This window comes from Marmota flaviventris, chromosome 17 (genome assembly GCF_047511675.1).
Source record: "Marmota flaviventris isolate mMarFla1 chromosome 17, mMarFla1.hap1, whole genome shotgun sequence".
NCBI lineage: Eukaryota > Metazoa > Chordata > Mammalia > Rodentia > Sciuridae > Marmota > Marmota flaviventris.
Window position 1 is genome coordinate 70,615,495 of NC_092514.1, and position 18,552 is coordinate 70,634,046.

At 52.8% G+C, this 18,552-nt stretch overlaps 1 long non-coding RNA gene across 2 annotated transcripts in view; it reads right to left on the bottom strand.

The window, feature by feature from the left end:
- LOC139702467 (uncharacterized) overlaps positions 1–18,552 on the bottom strand; it is a 143,253-nt gene that overhangs the window by 12,181 nt on the left and 112,520 nt on the right. For both annotated transcript variants that reach the window (XR_011705106.1, XR_011705107.1), the window contains exon 2: positions 11,000–11,066. This is a non-coding gene — a long non-coding RNA (uncharacterized lncRNA). The remainder of the gene's footprint in view (positions 1–10,999; positions 11,067–18,552) is intronic.

Consider the following 18,552-nt stretch of genomic DNA (forward strand, 5'->3'; position numbering starts at 1 on the left):
CCTCATCTTATCATGCAAGATGTCCCTCGGGGGCCATCGGCAGCCAATTGCAAGGACTTTCTCACCCTTTCTTTGGATGACCCACGAAACAACAGCACACGGGGACTGGGCCACGCAGGGGCTCCTTTCCCCGCTGTGAATCACGCCAGGCAGAAGGTTCCAGAAAGGAGGCCACTTATTACCTGCTCTCCTCAGCAAGAATAAACGGCCAGGTGCCTGCACCTGGTCCCCACAGTCCCCTGTTGGACTCTACAGTCTACCTAGATGTTCTAGGGCCAGGGGTCCGTCCGCAGTGAGGACACAGCGTGACCTCCGAGTTGTGTGTATCTGGGTCAATAAGAGGGACTGTCCACTGGCTGGGGAGAGAGAGCACAGGCCCTCTGCCATGGGGACGGGCAGGCCTCGTGCCTCCCGAGGGCTCCTCAGCCCACCCCGTAGGTCTGCCAGTGAGCAGGGGAATCAAGGGGCTATCACCTACGCTGGAGAGGAGAAAGAGGAGGAGGAGGGGGAGGAGGAAGGAAGGAAGGAAAGAAGGAAAAGAAGGAGCAAAGGCCAAGCAAAACGCTAGCCACACAAGCTGGTTATCCTAAAGCTGGTTGTCCCCAAAGTATGGCGGGGACACGGGGCAGGGCACCCATTCCTAGCAATGGGAAGACACTGTGGGTGGCTTGTCTCCTTGGAGACCACCGAGCTTCGTCACCTGCCATCCCATCAGGGTTCAGGTCCTGAATCACTCTCTTAAAAGCTGCAGGATCCTGGGCACGTTACCTCTGTTCTCTCTAGATTCATGCACAGAGCAGGGAGGACGGTAACGCCTAGTGACGAGGACTGAGTAGGTAGCACCTGTCCTCATTCCTCTACTTCCAAAAGCAAAGCACCACCTCTATTAAAAAGCACAGAAGGAACACGCCCAAGGCAGGAAAGACGGACAGCCCCTCCACGCCGTTTTTCTAGCCTCGATCACGAGGTCCAGAGAGCTTCCATTGCTTTTTTTTCTTTTTGAACTTTTTAAATTGATACAATCATTCTCAGCCCCTGAATCAGCCCTTAGCTCCTGTTCCAGGGTGCCACGAGGACGCCTGGATTCCAGAGAACACGGGCCACGAGCAGGGACGGTGTCTGAGGCCGGAGACGTGAGTGGGGTGAGGGCTTAGCCCTCACGTGGATCAGCGGCTCTGCCACTGACCACAGCTGAGGCCAATCTGAACTGCAGCTGAAACACAGGGCTCCCACGTCACTCCCATGTGTCTTGGTCCTCGTAACTCCGGTCCCCGTCTTCCTCGAACCCCTGGGTAGTGACCGTTGCCTGTGCCCGCTCTCATTAGTGACACTGCCCCCTTCACGGCCAAGTTCAGCCACCTCAATGGGCAATGGCGTCCTGAGGGCTCTGGTCTGCAGGGCTCCAGTGCCATGTGGCCTGGCCAGCCTGTGACTTCCGTGCCAAGGGGACAAGGGGAGCTGGGGTCAGCGCTGGCCCATCACAGGGGGCCCAGGCTGTTACCCAAGGCTGCAGCTGGCCTCTCTGAGGCCTGCGAGGTCAGGCTGCAAGTTCACAGAGCAGGCCACCCACACGGCACATCAGGGCTGCTGGACTGTCCCCAGGGTGAGAGCTGCGCTGGCCCTTGGCCCTGACTCGGAAGACTCCACCATATGGCTTCCTCTGGGAGCAAAAGGAGGAAAGGAAGTGAGCCAGGGGAAGAGAGGGCCACGCTTCCCCCTGGTGCTGGGAACCCCCCTTGGGCAGGGGGCCGGGCGGGCTAGCCTTGTCCCCAGCAGGTGGGAGGGGGAGGACGTCAGATAAAGGTAAAGAGTGACAGCTGATGTGACACACCCAAGGAGATCAGGTTCCCCCGTGGGACAGGCTCTCTCTCTCTGTCTCTCTCTCTCTCCCCAGATGTGTTCCCAGGATTTGATCTGAACTTCAAAAACCCTCGTGTCTGGGTCACTTCACACTTTTCCAATTAAAGACCCAAACTGGGTTTTCATGTTTGCAGAGAACTTTGACCAAAAGTGTAGGCAGCTGAGCAAAACAGGAAGAGGACCCTGCTGTCCCCTCCCCTCCAAGGCCAGGGAGGGGGCCGAAGCAGGGAAACACAATCTTGGTTGCTCTGGCCTGGGGGGGTCCCCTGGAACTGTCCCTGCTCTGCTGACAGCTCTCCTCTCTTCTTGCTCCTTTAGGCCTCAGTCCCCAGCCCGGGCAGCAGGGGTGGGTGGGGAGCTGGGCGAGGCTCTGGGGAGGACAGAAGCTGGGAAGAGATCCTCGGGCACAGCTGCGGGGGAACAGAGCGACCTTCCCAGGTTGCCCGGCAGGCTGGGACTTGCTGGAAACCAAAGCCGGGCTGGGGAAGGGGGTGGACAGTGAACCAGAATTCAAAGGGGCAGCTGAAGGCTGGGGGTGGGGGGGAGGTTTCAGTGAATCATATAAATTAGAGACAGAAAGGAAGTCAGGCCACCTTCATTTCCTCCCTCTCCTAATAGGAATTATCTCATTAGCCCCTGAGCTTCCTAGAGGCGAACTTGAAATGATTCCTGTAATGGGGATTTCAATCTGCAGCTCCCCTCCCCCAGGCCATCTCACTCCCAGGAGACCTAAGAAAGCTCTTAAAGGGACAGCAAAAAAAGAGGTTCAGCTCAATGTGCATCCTCCCAAACCACAGAGGTACTGCCCTTCACCCCCTGTGTCCACTTAGAGGAATTTATTGTGAGGACACAGTCACAAATTTGGTGATAAACTGAATAACACACATTCCTCCCATCTCCCTACTACCCCTGCAACAACAACAAAAGAGAGAGAGAGAGAGAAGAAAAAGACACAAGTTCTGATCCTTTCAAGCTTCGAATGTTGCCTTCCATGGTAAAGGGGATTAAGTTAACAATTTTTGAGATGAGGAGATTGTGCTGGATTATTAAGGTGAGCCTTAAATGCAAACACAAGCTTCTTAAAAGAGCACTATGGAAGGAGATTTGACTAGAGAGAGGAGAAAAAGCAAAGAAATCACAATAGCAGAGGTTACAGTGATGTGACTATAAGCCAAGGAATGTGGGCAGACCCTGGAGGCTGGGAATGACACTCCCCACAGCCTCCAAGAGAAGCCGGCCCTGCTGACAACTTGATTTCAGCCCAGAGTCATGTTCCAAAGTTCTTGCCTCCAGTTCTGTAAGAGAACTTTGTGTCGCAGGAAACTGCCACGTTTGTGGTGATTTGTTACAGCAGCTACAGGGAAACTAATACGGTAGGAGTAAAGTTCTTCCCACAAGGATTGTCTTCAGGAGGTTATCTCACAGCAAAAGAAAAATACATCAGAAACACCCAAAGAAACTGTTCAAAAATAACGACGCCACAGTTTCACAATGAAATACTAAACCACCACAAAAATACGTGTAACTAAGGATGGGTGGTTCCTCAATATTTCTCTTGATTTATTAATCGCCTAATGGTAGGCAGATGGCCATCCTGACACTGGACTTTTCCAGTTTGTTTGTAGAGTGATACGAGTTAAGGATGGTTGGCTCCCTTTCTGCGGTTAGAGAAGCAAGAACTGGGGGAATTTAGAGCTGAGAGGTCAAGTAGCGTCAGGGCTTCCATATGTCAAGGCTGTTATAACAAATTCATTCCCCGGCCGGCAAATTCATTCTCCAACCTGGGCTCATACTCCTCCTTCTCTGTGTGTCTCTCTCTTCTCTTCTCAGGACTGGTCATTGGGTTTAGGGTCTCCCCTAAGTCCAGGATGATCTTGTTTGGATATCCTTCACTAATAAGATCTGCAAAAATCGTTTGCCCAAGTAAGATGACACACTGAAGTCCTACCTGGACATGAATTTGGGGGGAACACTATTCAACCATTGCAGGTGGCCCACAGCTCGCTATTAGTTCGTGCTCGCTCTCTCTCTCTCTCTCTCTCTCTCTCCTCCGCCCTCCCTCTCTGTCCCTCTCATTCAATTGGAATCACCAATGTTTAGAGTGGGTGGCCTCAGGAGACAGAAGATTCTCCATCACGAAGTGTTCAAGCAGAAAGTACTTATCTGGAAAGACTTAGAGGAGATCATGTGTCTGGATGCAAATAATTGGCCCAAACCAATTTGCCTTTATGAGAACAAGGACTGTACCCAAACTACTTCGCACAGCGCTGGGCACTCAAGAGGTGGGTCCCATAGGGGACACTCCCTCAAATCTTGACATCCCTCCTTTCAATGAATGCATGGACTTCTACGAAGCAAAGTAATCCACAATAAAGGGAATTGCTAAGAATTAGAGACCACTTGATGAGTCTCTGCAGAGCACCTCCTTGGTACTCTGAACTACGGGACAAAAGCTGACACTCCTCTCTGCCTCTGTCAGCATTTAAATCAGCATTCAAAAAATTATGCAGACTGGACCCAGAAGGGAACTCAGCTTCGTAGCCAGAGTCTCCACCTGGGTAGCTGGAGGGTCCCTCAGGAAAACCTAAGAGACAGAGCCCTGGGATCTATTTATGCACCTGCCTAGCCTCCTTAGCAGCAGCCAAGGGCAGGCTGTCTGCTCCTCAGGTACCCAGACGAAGCACACCCACCAGGTGGGTGATTTATCAGCTAAGGGAGGCTCTTAAGCCACAGGTGGGTGCCTGTAAAGCCACCCTCCAGGGAGCCCAGACCTCAGGCCTTGCTTTGCTGCTAATCACCATAAGCACCCTGGTGCTGCAACCCCGACCTGGGTGGCCCTTAGCCACTCCCAAGTCTTGTCACACGCTGGGTGATCTCAGCTGGCCTCACACAAGCCCGAGTTAGCAGGACAGGTGTTGTTATTATTCCCACTTTGCAGATGGAGAAGCTCTGCTGGAGCAGAGCGGAGAGGTCCCACGGCTTGCTCATGGCCACCCAGGGAGCTCATGTCCCAATTCCTGGCCCCATACTCCTCCTCCTGCAGCCCAGGCAGGCAAATGGCAGCTCCGTACCCTCTGTGCTGCCTGGCAAATATCAGGGCACATCTCTTCCCTCTGGGCCCAGGGCTTCCTTTCTGGACTCTGGAGAGCCTTCCTGCCCCTGCCCAGTCTGGAGGCAGAGGGCATGGCCCTGACAGCAGCGCACAGGACTCATGCCCAGGCTGGGCCTGCCTGAGAGCAGCCAAGCATGTCTTTTGGGATCTGGGAGAAGCTGCCTGTCCTGTACTTTTCCAGGCATGAGAAAGAAAGGATGAAGCTCATGCGAGCTCCCAGCTCCACCTGAGTGACAGCCCTGTCCACCTGCCCTGGAGAGGTGCTCACAGAGGGGCCCTCGGCCTCCCTTAGCCATCTCGAGCACCTCCGGAGGTGGCTAGGTGACTTTGGAGCAGAATGGAACAAGATAAACACTACCCCTGCCTAGGGCCAGAGGTCAGTGGGGCATGAGTTAATGATACCCAGTCAGGGCCTCCACGGGAGGTGGCGGGGTCCGTTCCTTTTGACGAGGCCCACACCAGATCCAACTGAGCCGCAGGAAGCAGGACGCTGGGGTTGGCACCTGCAGGTGACTCCTGGAGTGCCCGACTCAGGCTGGCTCCTTGGACCCAGTCTTTGAACAGGACACAACGTTAGCTGTGGTTCCCCCCCCCCCCACCGCCCCATTTCTTTGTCCTTTTCTCCATCTCTGAGAAATCTACATCCTTAAGGGGAAACCTGGGTGACACCGTACATCTAGGAGCTCTTCTGCATTTGGAGTCAGGCAGAGAGGGGCCAGGGGAAGAGGAGAGCCCAGAGCCCAGGCTGTCTCGGCCACCTAGGCCAGCGCCCGGTTCCCATGGCACTCTGCTGGCAGCGTTAATAACTAACCACGTCCCAGACAGGTGCTGGCGGCCTAGCCTTAGGAGTTCTTGTTCAGGGTTGGAAGTGACTCATTTCCCTTTTATAGTTTGCTAGCAGACTGAGTCACCCAGAGGCCAGCCCTCCACACAAGCTCCCACACCTTGGCCAACTAATATGCATGCCCATACCTTGGGACTACCTTGCTCCCAGGCCAGCTGGGCTCATGGAGCTGGCCAAACACCATCTCTGTGAATGACCAGGGCTCTGCACCCCTCCTCCCTGCTCTCCCTCAGTTGGGACAGTTGACTCACCGTCCCAAAGGAGTCAGATGAGCTGTCTATGCAAAACAAGGCCCGGAGGTGGCCACTCATGCCCAAGGCTGGCTAGGTCTGCCTCACCTGTGACCTCTACGCTCATCCTTGATCTCCTGCGGCCCCTACCTCATTTCTGTGTTTAGAAATGAGACTAGAAATAGAAAGTTCCAGAACTGATTAGCCAAAGGACAAGACTGCAATGTAAATAAGTCACCTTTGTCACTCCTAGGAAGGACAGAGGCTGAAGACAGGTAATCTGAGGCCCAGGAGTGAACATGCTTCCTAACTGTCAGGTGACCATTGAGGCCGAGGCCCTGGGTCATGGGCTTGTAAGGCCTTTGTGTGAACTTCTCAGAACTCCTAGGCTGAACAGACACCAGGTCCAGGCCATCTGAGAGGACAAACACAGGTGCATTTGGGGGGTGATTCTTTTTCTGCTCCCATATGTGGTCTCTCTGACCCCCCCCCCTTTTTTTTTAATTGAAAAGAGAGAGAAACCAAAAATATGAAAATAAAAAGCAAAAGTTAAAAAAAAAATGACCTCCCTAAAATAGTTTGGGGATTTACTGGGTTTTTTTTTTTATTTTTTAAATGTTTTCCTCCAATCCTCAGAAAGTCCCTCCTGCTGCCTGGTTTCTAACACAGACATTCAACCCAGGTGACATCAGGTTGGACAGCACCGGGTGTCTCACCGCCAAGGGCTCCCAGGCAGATGTGAGACTGACAGGTTGAGAGAAGATGACACTGTTTCTTTCCTCGGAAGATGAAAACCGAGCAGGAGAGATGTCAGCAGAGGCTGCGCTCTGGGTGTGTTGGGAAATCGGACACCCTGCCAGGCGCTGGCCTTTGGGGTGAACCCCACTTTCTCTGAGCTCTGGTTACTTCTCCTGTCTCTCAGGTGTCAGCCAAACTCGCCCCTGGGGCTCGGAAATCTGCGAGCCCCCCGGACTTTCCAACGTGCAGCTTGAGGTGTGTGCACGGCCTGACTTCCCCTGGTGCACGTCTTGCACAAAGCATCTCAGGCAGGGGCTTGCCAAGCTACGGCAGCAGCGAGGGTCCACATGCCGGGGACAGAGACTCCACCCGGCTCTGGCTCAAGGGACCCTGTGAGTCATTAGGCCTTGACCAGTGACCATGATGTCCCAGGGTGAAGTGGGAGGCCTGGGGATGTGCCCTCTGCTGCAGGGCCACCAACCAGGGTGACTCACAGTTGGACCCCGAGGGGAAGTTCCGTCTGGCGTCCTCTGGATGGCTCTGGTCCCCGGGTGAGATCATCCCCGCTGCTGCAGACACTCAGAACTGGGACTCGCTTCTTTCCCAATGGAGCCCAGACTTTTCACTCTCAGTTACCGTCAGGGCAGAAGCCATCCTCTGGGCCGCGGCTCCCTGCCCTCCCCGCCACACGCCACATGATGGATGGCGCCGAGGAAAGCGTAACTCCTCCCTGGACGTCAGATTTTTCATCAGTAAAAAATACGTCTTCCTCCTGCTGATGTCACTCAGGAGCCCGCTGGGCTCCAAGGTAGTGAGTGTGACCCATCTTTGAAAGGAAATATGCAAAATCTGTGCATAGGAGCAACACCGTCACACTGCTGTTTACAACTCTTGCTCCGGGGACTGGGAACCGGACATCAGGATACCATCTTGCCCCATCTTCCTGGGCCACGGGTCTGGCAGAAGTGCGAGCCGCAGGGTGGGAAAGTGTCCCCAGACACTCTCAACCTAGGCAGACACACCCAAGTAAAGACTCTCTGGCTCCCACTGCCCCTTTCTTTAAGTTTTTCTAACAAAGTGCACATACAGCAGGCCCTCAGTTGACTCTTCTGTCATGTGCAGGAGCAACAGAGAAGTCCCCAAGGAAGGACACCAGACTTTCAATCCCTTATGGGCTCAGTTTTCAGGTCACACACAATCACAAGACCTTTGCTAGCAACCTCCAGGACTGGGTCTTCCTGGACACAGTCTTCCTGGACACATTCTAAGAACACAGGGGATCAGATGCGAGCTCTGGGGCACCCGCACGCAGCCTGGCCCTCCTTGGTGACTGTGGATGCAGGTTGGTCGAGACACAAGAGGAACCTTGGCAAGGCCACTTATCTCGGCCACCCTCCATCTGTGCTCCTGGAGAAGGAAGCAGAGAGGAAGTCCCAAGGGGGGCAAGCCAGTAAGGACAAGAGCTCTGAGGGACCACATGGGATGATGTCACTGTCATGACTCCCCTGAGCCCACCCAGCCCCCCTCACCACCCCAACATAACTGGCAAGGGAGGTGGGTTCTCTCTCTCTCTCTCTCTGTTTTCCTGTGGCCTTTTGCTGTCCCTTTCATTCTCATTCTTTGCTGCTGGGCCTGCAACACACCCTTGTGACCCCAGGTGGCTCTGCGGGTGTAGGAGTAGGAGGAGAAGGACCCTCACAGCAAGCCCCAGGCACGGTGCAGGAGGCTCTCCCAAACACACAGTCGTGGCCACCGAGGATCAGGCCGAGATGTGGTTGTGGCTTTTCAGCTCATCTCCACCGTCACCGTCATTCGGCTTCCACGTGCATGGGATGGGACGAGAGAGCAATGGGCATGCCCAGTGCCCCTCCTGTCTGGACCCCCTGCCCTCCCCACCTGTCGTCTGGGCTCCTACAGCCGCCCCTGCAAAGGGGCCTGTGAACAGAAAGTCCCACACAGCCCACTGGGTCAAGATGCTCCTTCTCCCTGACTTCCTGGAAGAAGAGCCTGGGCTCCAGGCCCCTCCCTGCGCCCCTCCCACACTTCCCAGTCCCACTCCTGCTGGGCTTCCTCGGCACTTCCTCCCGGACTTCCTCCAAGTCCCGTCTCCACCCCGTGCTGCCCCTTGCTCGCCACCCCCACATACTGAGCTTCTCTCCTGCTTCTCCCCCACTGTGTGCTGCTACCCCATCACCTTCCTGTGCGCTAGAGCCTTTACCGAGGGACCGTTTTCTCCTGGCTGCCATCTCTCCTGCTCTACCAGAAGGCGGGTTCCATAAAGCAGGCTGGGGTCCACTTTGCTCAGCCCTCTGCCTGGAGCATCCCAGCAGCCGCAGGCCCCTGAGGAATATCCCTTAGGTGATGAAGGAATGGGTGGGAGGAAGGGGCTGCATCTTGGAATGAACCGGCACCGGGTTGGGGTCCTCTGGGGAGGAAGGCTGAGGGCTGGCGGAGGCGGAAGGTGCTGTTGCTCAGAAGGTGTCTGGTCCTGGGGTGGGATTCGAGCAGAGGGAGTAAGGACGGATGGTGGCTGGAGGGCCATGACAGGTTTCTTAAAATGAGACAGTGATATGTCGAATGCTGGGCTGAAGAACGAGGCTTAGGGAAGGTGTGTAAAGAGGGTTCATTGGAGGGAGGAAAGTCTGCAAGTCCAAGGTTGGAGCCCTGGTGGGCACCCCAGCTGTCCACAAAAGCCGAGAGCAGACGGGGAGGGAGGAGGGCTGCATGGGACACTGCTAGAAACCATCAGGACTTGGTGTGGTAGTGGAGGGGACCCACTGGCAGCCTTCCTTGCCACTGGTCTGTGTGGACTAAGATGGCAATAAGTGAGGACAGGAACTAATAGACAGGGCATCTGCGATGACCCACACGTGTGTGTTATTTCACGCGGCATCAGGATTCCCCTAAGGATAGGGAATGAGCATCACTGTGATATAGAGGAGGAAACTGAGGCTTAGAGATTTATCCAAAAAAAGAAAGAAAGAAAGAAGAGAAATTTATCTAAGATCATCTCCGGAACCACCAAGATAGAAAGCAAAACAGAAAGCGCTGACATTTTTGGAATGCGTAGAATGTCCCAGGCACTGGGCTGGTCACTAACTGCACTGTCTCTCATTTCATTTCACAACACAGAAGGGACTCTCTTTGCTATCTCTGTTTTACAGATGGGGAAGCCAGAGTCCAGAGAAGGGAAGGTCACCAGGCCTGGTCACAAAGCGAGGAAGATGGAGAAGTCAGGGTCCATGCTCCTCACCCTATGCTAGACCAGTGGGGACAAATCGGCTACGTACCCACTTTGCTCCAAACCCCTGATTGGCATTCACAGCACTTCCTTTCCCAGGCTCAGTAGGAGAAACAGAGACCACCTTTTGCCTCCAATCAAACGTGCCCACATTCTGAGCTTCGACGCCAGTGCCAACACCTAAGAAGACCTCCAGTCAGAACTGCACCTGCCTCCGAAAGAAAGGTCTAGGCAGCTATAGACCAGTTCACCCTTAGCTGCAGGGAGCAGCTGCTCACTCCGCATCCTGCATTATTAGGACCAGACTTCAGCCAGCTGCCCTCTAGAAGGCTCTAAGATCCTGTTTAATCCTGTGGACAGTCTCTTGTGCTCTGAAGGCCAGCAGGTGCAATCCACCTGCTCCTCGATCTCCTAGACCCACAGGCTTTGCATCACCTGCCCGAGGGTTCTTCCTGCATGCTGCAAGACCTCTGTGCTCTGTGGTGAACTCCACATGGAAAGTGCATGGGGCAGGAGCTGCTGGATGACCTGTCAGGCAGATGAGACCATCCGCTGTCCCTATAAGCAGCAGTATACCACAGCAATGGCATGGACCTGGCTTTGAACCCTGGCTCCCTCGCAAATTATCGGTGCAATCTCAGACAAGAGACTGTACCTCCGTTTCCTTGCCTGTGGGTTGGGCAATAATGTGACCTACCTGCTAGAGCTGTGCGACACACAACTGAGTTAAGCCATGTACAGCCATGAGAATGTAACCTGCCCTGAATTAACAGCGCTGTTGATTCTTAACAAATCTAGGTCTCTGGGCCCTCCCTGATGGCTAACTTTGAGGCTCCTGCCTGCCAACTGGGCTTTGTGCTGGCACACAGGGCCTTACAGGGATGCCCTTGCAAGGGTTTGTGCAAAGAAGCAAAAACCCCCAAAGCAACAAGAGCCACAGGGATGCAGCTGTGCGGCAGCCGCTAGCAACTCACCTCTGTCCTTGGCCTTCTTTCTTGGGGCAAAGCTCTCATCAAGTCAGCAGGGAACCTCTGATTTCACCTAGAAAAATAAGAGGAGGGTTATGACAGGAAAAATAATGGAACTCATCTGCAGGCTTAATACGTGTAGCGGGTGCTACTGAAGGCCACACAGCTCCCGCCAGGGAGTTCAGTGGCTTATTCTTCATCACAGAATAAAGCCACATGAATTCAGAAGAAAAGGGAGAAATTCATGTCTGATGCCAATTGTGGACATGGCAGGCCAATGAATATTTTCAAAGCAATATGTGTATTTATTTATTCATTTATTTATTTTGGTACCAGGGACTGAACCCAGTGGGCATTGAACCACTGAGCCACATCCCCAGCCCTTTTTCAGAATTTTTTTTTTTTTTTTTTTTGAGACTGGGTCTCGCAGAGTTGCTTAGGGCCTACTAAGTGGCTGAGGCTGGCTTTGAACACTTGATCCTCCTGCCTCAGCCTCCCAAGCCTCTGGGATTACTGGCCTGCGCCACTGCACCTGGCTATGTTTTTTGTTAAGGTAATAAATCAGACATAGAATAAACTCAAAGTAAATGGATATCATATTGGACAGTAACTTTTGTCAAGTTAGAACAAGCTTGAATTTACAATAGACCTTGACTACAAAACAGCTAGGGAGAAACACTGGGGTCTATCTTTATTGGGCCTTTTATGCAAAGACTCCTATGACACTGTTTTTGTTCGTGCCGATCGTACTGCATGCTTGAATCCATTAAATGGTCTAACACCGTAGGAGCATCTAGCTCCACATCTGGCCCCTATGGTTCATAAATAGGGCATTCCATAAATATTAGTGATACTATTATTGATTAAGCAGTCCTTTGTGGGCTTCTAGAGAGTGAGGCTCTTACAGCAACCACAGAATTCCTGGACAAACCCTCACCGGTATCAGCAGGACCGCATCTGTTGCTGCTGTTAAAATAGAGACTTCATCTTTAAATCCGGCCCCTGTTCAATCTAACTCAGACACCGAGAGAGTAGTATTTCAAAAGGTGTTTAAAGATAATAGCCCTATTCTAAGCGTCCCCATCATTAAGCTCAAAGGAATCACTCTAGACCCTTGGGTTGGCAAATAAAAACACAGAGAAGAAAGAGAAAGGGGAAAAGAAGACTATCAGATTTGAAACAGAAAACTCGTCACCTTCACGCACAAGAGAAAGGATTGTTTGGGTGGTGCTTGGGTTCTCTGCCGAATACACATCACACACCATCACTCAGCGCTCTGAGTTCCTGAGGACAGGGCTGGGCGGTTCTCCACGGCCAACCCATCGGCCCTTGCTCACCAGGGGTCCAGATGGGGGAGGGGGAGGGCCTGCCTGCGACAGGTTTGCTGGGCCTGCCTGCGGCTCCCACGTCCATGAATTTATTTCAGGACTGGCCTTGAGTGCAAGAGTCTCTTGACCACAGGGCAGAGCCACTGGACCACTTTAGCCCTGGTGGGCTGTGCAATGCTGGGATCCACAGGCCGGCTGTTGAAATTTGGATTTCCCCTGCGGGGGAAATGCCAAAGCCACTTCCAGTCAGCTGGGCTTTAGCTCCAGGGAGGTTGGAGCATGCTTTCCACCTGATAAGCTGAGGGTGGGTTGGGCAGGTAGGGGGGTAACTTTGCATAAAGCAGGACTAGGAGAGCATGGTGGAATTGGCTTGCTCTCTGTGGAGCTTTCTAGCACTTGCCAGCAGCCCAGTGGAACGGGATGCTGCTGAATTGTGGATTCAGGGGGTGGTGGGGCTGAGAACAGGCGGTGGGTAGCCAGGGCCTAGGGTTGCCCCCTGTTGCATCTTCATTGCCCCTGGGGAACTCAGGGCAGCCAACCCCACATCTCTCTCCAGCCAGAGCCTTCCCCTTGGGGTGGACACAGTCCTCCTCCTCCAGGAGGCCTGGAGATGTGCCCAGGGGACCTGGGGGATGCCAGATGGGGCAGGGACATTGCTCACATCCCAGGAGACAGCAGCCCCCACCCTTTCTGTACTCTGACTCCAGGCACTCCAAGCCCTGGCCCCAAAACGCTCCTCTACGGATCTCTGCATTGAACAGATTGTTTGTTTCGGCTCAGTCCTTAGAACCTGTGGGGTCTCCTTCCCCTTGGCCTTTAGCGTTGGCATGGAGACCCTGGCCTCCCAGGGAGCCTGGCTGCCTACGGATCCCAACTCTCTACCCTGACGCCCTGGCTGGCCTCAGCCATGGCTGCACACCCACCTACCCAGCATGTAACCCTGCCCTGACTGTCGTCACTGCCCATGACAGCAGGACAGGGAGTGGACAGCATGCCTTCCTAAGCAGGCCAACAGCAGCCTGCCACACCCGCCCAAAGCCAGGCCCCTGCAGGAAGCCAGCCCCTCCCTCCTCCTGCACCTCACACCCCACCAGGCCCTTCCTTCAGGACACCCCCATGCCTGAGCACCATCTGGCGGTTTCTGGCCCAACCACCACCTCAAAAGTCACCTCTAACTAAGACAGAAGGGCCCACCCTGCTCCTCCTGCACACCTTTGATGGAGGAACCCAGAAATAAAAGCCCCCCCCCCAAGTGAGGACACGAGAAGACACCAGCCCGGAGAATGGTCAGTCCCACAAAATGCCTTTTCCAAAAAGCACCATTATCTCAGTAAGCCACACTGGATCAGAGACCCCCGTGTGCAAGAGCAGGGCGGCGAGGGATGGCTTCGACAGCCAGAGACCTTTTTTAGAGCCGTGTCTTTGGCCAGAATGGGGAAATTCTTGGACCTTAGAAATGGGTCCCAATCAGAGGGGAGTGACTACCTTTCTCATGACAAAATAGGCCACAAAGCTCCCAGAAGATTTGTCTCTATTTTCAAGGAGCATTCTAGAAGCTGCCCAAGGCCAACATACCCACTGGCTAAAGATACTTTCCAGGACTCACGAAAATGGTCTCATGTCTTTTAAAAGCAGAACAACCGAGTGGACGTCTAACGCCTAGATCGTGAGGGATCCAGCCTGGCTACTTTTTATCCTGGTATCATCGCGGTCATCAAATAAGGGAAGAAGGGACCTGTGAGGACAGAAATGCCAAAGGCCATGGGCGTCGTAACTTGGACCTGAATCTACCAGCTTTTTTACAATCTCCACACTTGCCAGACTTTACTGAGGCCCCTTGTTGAATGACTCCTCTGTTGCCGCCGCAGAACTTTCCAGAAGACCCCCACTCCAGTTGGGGGACCCGCCCCCGACGGCCTCCCTTGGGTTCCTCCCTTTCACTCTGGGCTGTGTCCAAGGTTCTCCTGCCACCTCCGGCAGGTTCATCTGAGGCCCCGGCGCCCTGGCCCTGTTTCTGGCCAGGCTGTGTGTGCCCCAGAGGCCTCCGCCCCCGCCTGCTCGTGAGAAGCGCCGGCTGGCAGGAGGAGCAGCGACTCCCAGGTCCAAACACAGGCTCTCAGCCCCCTGCAGCATAAACACCGGGCCTGCATCACACCCAGGCCTATAAAAGATAATTATACAATCTGATCCGGCAAATTAGTGCCACCCAACTGTCTAATTCTCACAATGAGTTCGAGGGTTGGATCGGCAGGAAAAATTAACCGGGATCTTTATTGGGATTCGCCCCCAGGTCAGGATTAGGGTTCGTTCATCTCTTTTATTTTCCCTTGGAGGGAGAGTAGAAAGGCTTTCTCCCACCCTACCAGGGCTAGGCGTTCAGGGGGCAATCTGCTCCCTAATTCCTCTGGCCCGACTCTGAGTGCTTACTTAGAGAACATCCCCACCTTCCTCGAACACACCCCTCTTCCTGTTGGCCCCCATCCCCTCCCAGGAGCCAGAGTTTCTAAAGGAGAGGGTCATTATGGGGAGGTAGCACCCAGCTTCCTAGCTTGATAAACGGGCAGATCACTGAAGAATGGTTCCCACAGTGCCCAGGCAGGCTGACAACAGGCAGAGTTATCCTTCATCTAACACAAACAAACACAGAGCAGCCGCCAACCCCCCCCCCCTTTTTTTTCAGGGGTTGGGGGATACTTTTCTGGGGGTTCCTAATCTCCCACCCATACTCCTAAATCAGCTCTGAAAAGACCCTAGTCCACAGAGAGGTGTTTAGCATTCACACTGCACTAGGCTACAGAAAATGTAGATCCGTCAGGGAAATCGGATTATGATGTGTGCAGAGGCCCAGAGAACTTTCTCTAAACTGCGGGATACTGCAGGATCGACCCATCAAGTTATTCAAATGTGCCTCTCTATCAGAGCGACCTGGCTGAAGGAACCAGTGTGCTATTCCAGGCCAGTGCATGTGTGTTGGGTGGGGTGGGGGTGGGAGGATGGGGGTGGGGGTGACTACAGCATTTGGCTTTCAAACACGGCATGAGAACCAACCTTCCCCACTTCAGAGCAGGGCTCACTGTATGTGGGCAACCTAACACATGTATGGGTATTGTGTGTGTGGGTGTGTGTCCCCATGTGCAAATAGTTTTTCCTAGGACAAATGTCTTATTGGAAAAGCAAATAGTTTTAAATAACTGCCTCTATCTTAAAGTGGTGAAAATGCTCCTGTTGCCTCCTGCATAAGGATACTGGGCGACCCGCTTGGGCGTGTGAAGAGGAACCCACACACATACTGTCAGCCGGATTGCAATCTTGTGGAGTTCTAGCCAAATCTCAGGCTTCAGTTCCAAAATGGTTGAGACAAGTGTGTACTTTCTGGAAGCAGATAAACACCACTCCCGTCCTCCCAGACGGTGGAGTCTTAGCTGGAGGAGGACGCAGCACAGAAAAATACCCTGAGCAGGAATCCAGCGATCCGAGCTTCATTCTGAAGAGAGATCTGCCGTCGGCATGAGCAGAAAGCCCGGAAGACAGACCTGAGAACACCAGAGAGCCAGGAAAAGTACTGTAGGCACTGGGAAAAAATCCTCAACACACTGAGATGGCTTCAAATACAGGCACCCACCTAGGTGTTCCAGGGGCAGGGAGTCGAGTGTCCTTTTTCTCAATTGAAAAATGGGGAGGGCAGCGGTGACCACTTCTTGCCCCTTCTAAGAACTCTGCCATCAAAGCTGGGGTTTCTATTTCAGGATGTAAAAGAGGACCGTGACTGTTTCTATGTCAATACCAAATTAAAAGGTGCATTCAACAGCTTTGCAGAATTCCTGGGCCCAGAGGAAGTAAATCAGTAAATGCTATCTGTTTCTATTACCATAAAAAATTATACAATTTCACAAATAAAAATAAATGCAAAGAGAAAAAAATATTACAGAATTTTTTAAGTTATTAAAACAAGAAAGAAAACAAAAAGCTAATGGTAGTCCTCTCTGGGTACTAAGCTTACACGTGACTTGTTTCCTTATTTCTGCACGTCTAAAGTGAACGTGCATTGTTTTGTGAAGATAAGCCACGGTATTTAAAAAATAATAATAATAAATGGGCACTTATTAGTTTGAACTAGAAATAAAATAAAAATGTAATTTGAAAAAAAAACAGTAAAAATGTAAGATGCAAGACTTTGCCACATCAGAAGCCAGGGACAGAGAGTGAATTGGATTCAGAGTTGGGGGCTCGAGGTGCCATCTGGCAAGGCTACCCATGGAACCAGGCATGACCCTGGGGGAGATGGCCCAGCCAGACAGCAAGTGCTCCAGAGTCATCTCAGAGGCAGTTAAAATTGCAGGGACAGAAGGGGGCAGCTTCCACAGAGAGGTAAGTGGATATTGGTTTGGACTGTGATTGTGACTGAGAGTCCTCACCAGCTGACGGGCAGCAAGCCACAGGGTAGAACTTTCCAGATACCTTCGCCATTACAGACAGGGCTCCGGTGTCGCTCGCACTTCGGTTCAGGACCCATGGCCCCACACCCTTCACCACACCTGCTAGGCAGCCTAGCCCAGAAGCAGAGGGCAAGACCCCTGCCCCTGACATGGCCTGCAGGGGCTGGGAGAGAAAGGGGCCTGCTGTCCCCACGGACACTGAAAGAGGAGATTGACCTGAGAACCAGGATCCGCAGGACCCTTCTGCGGGCAGAGCCCACTTCCAAGGCCATGTGGGGGACAGGGATGAGGAGACCTCATTCAGACGCCCCAGGTGCAGAAGATCCCCCTTCTCCTCCCTCTCAGCTCCCCTTGTTAGTCCAGCACAAAATGGGACCAGAGGCGGGATGAGGCCTGTCCAGTCCCCTCTCCCTGGAAGATGCTCACATTCCTGCTCTGGACCTTGTTCCCGAGCTGCCGTGTGTCAGCTGCCCCCTCGTCACCCCCTTATAAACTGAGTGTATCCCACGCCCGGTCACTTTTGCTAATGCTGCTCATGGTCCATCTTCTCATAGTCCCCTGACCACAATAACAGCTCAGATCCTTGTTAACCTCAGGACCAGGATGTTCCTGCAATAACAATGTCGTTTACCGAGGGCTTACCACATCCCTGAATTCCCCGACAACCCTTCCTCATCTTATATCCCTTCTCACCTGGTTCATTATTCTGTTCCCCTACTGGAAACTCCCAGCTCTCCGGTGCCTTGGGGCCTTTGCACTAACTGTTTTCCTTGGCCTGAAACACCCTGGGTAATGTGCAAAGTCTCCACTCAATACTTCTTCAGTGAGGACCTCCCGGACAACCCAGTCACCCAGGCCACCCAAGCAGAACAACCTGCTGTGTTCTTCACCTCACCTGAAATTATATTTGTTTATTTCATCTTTGTTTGTGTCTCCGCCCCGAGACGGTTAGGTCCTTGAGTGCAAACAGCTTGTCTCTTTTCTCCACTGTAGGATCCAGCACTCAGAAGGTGAGTTAGAGTTCACCCCTTTTGTGGTTGAACAAATGAAGGAGTGTTAGCATCCACATGTGAAAGATACGGTAATTGAGGCACGGAGAAAATCAAAATCTGTCTTTAAAAATGTGCAAAAATGAAAATTATCTGTTTCAAATAAATCATATAATCCAAATTCTTCCTATCATTGTTTCATTTTATTCCCCTCTCTGTATCCTCAATATGCTTCACCCACAAACTTTACTTAGGCATTTTGTTAATTTTTGCCATCTGTAAATAAAATATAAAACCTATGAGAAAAAAGAAAAAAAAAAAAAAGAAAATTAAAATCTGTTCAAGGTCACCAGGCTAGTAAGTAGTTGGCTTAGCATCTGCTCCAAGGTCCTCTGACTCGAGGTCAAGGTGACCACCCCTCACTTAGGCTCCTGGACTTGAGACCTGCCTGTTCTAGCCATTTCATGTCATTCTCAGCTAAAAGAACAGTCAGCTCTGCCAAGCTCTGCTCAACAGTCCTCGATGGCTCCCTACTGCCTTCTGCCTGCAATCAGAGGCCATCCTCACTCTGAGCCCTCTCCTCTCTCCAGCCCTGTTTATAGGACTCCCCTGCAGGTATCCAATCTCTCCTCCCCAGACCCCAGCTGGTTGCTCCCCAAACCTGCAATACTTTCTCTTCTCTGCCTCTCTCTAACGCTTCCGGGCTAAGCCCAGGCCACACCCTGTCCCACAAGAGGCCACCTGACTTCCCAGACCTCGCTTGGGCCACAGCATTTAGTGCATGTGCCCCCTGGTTGGCACTGAGC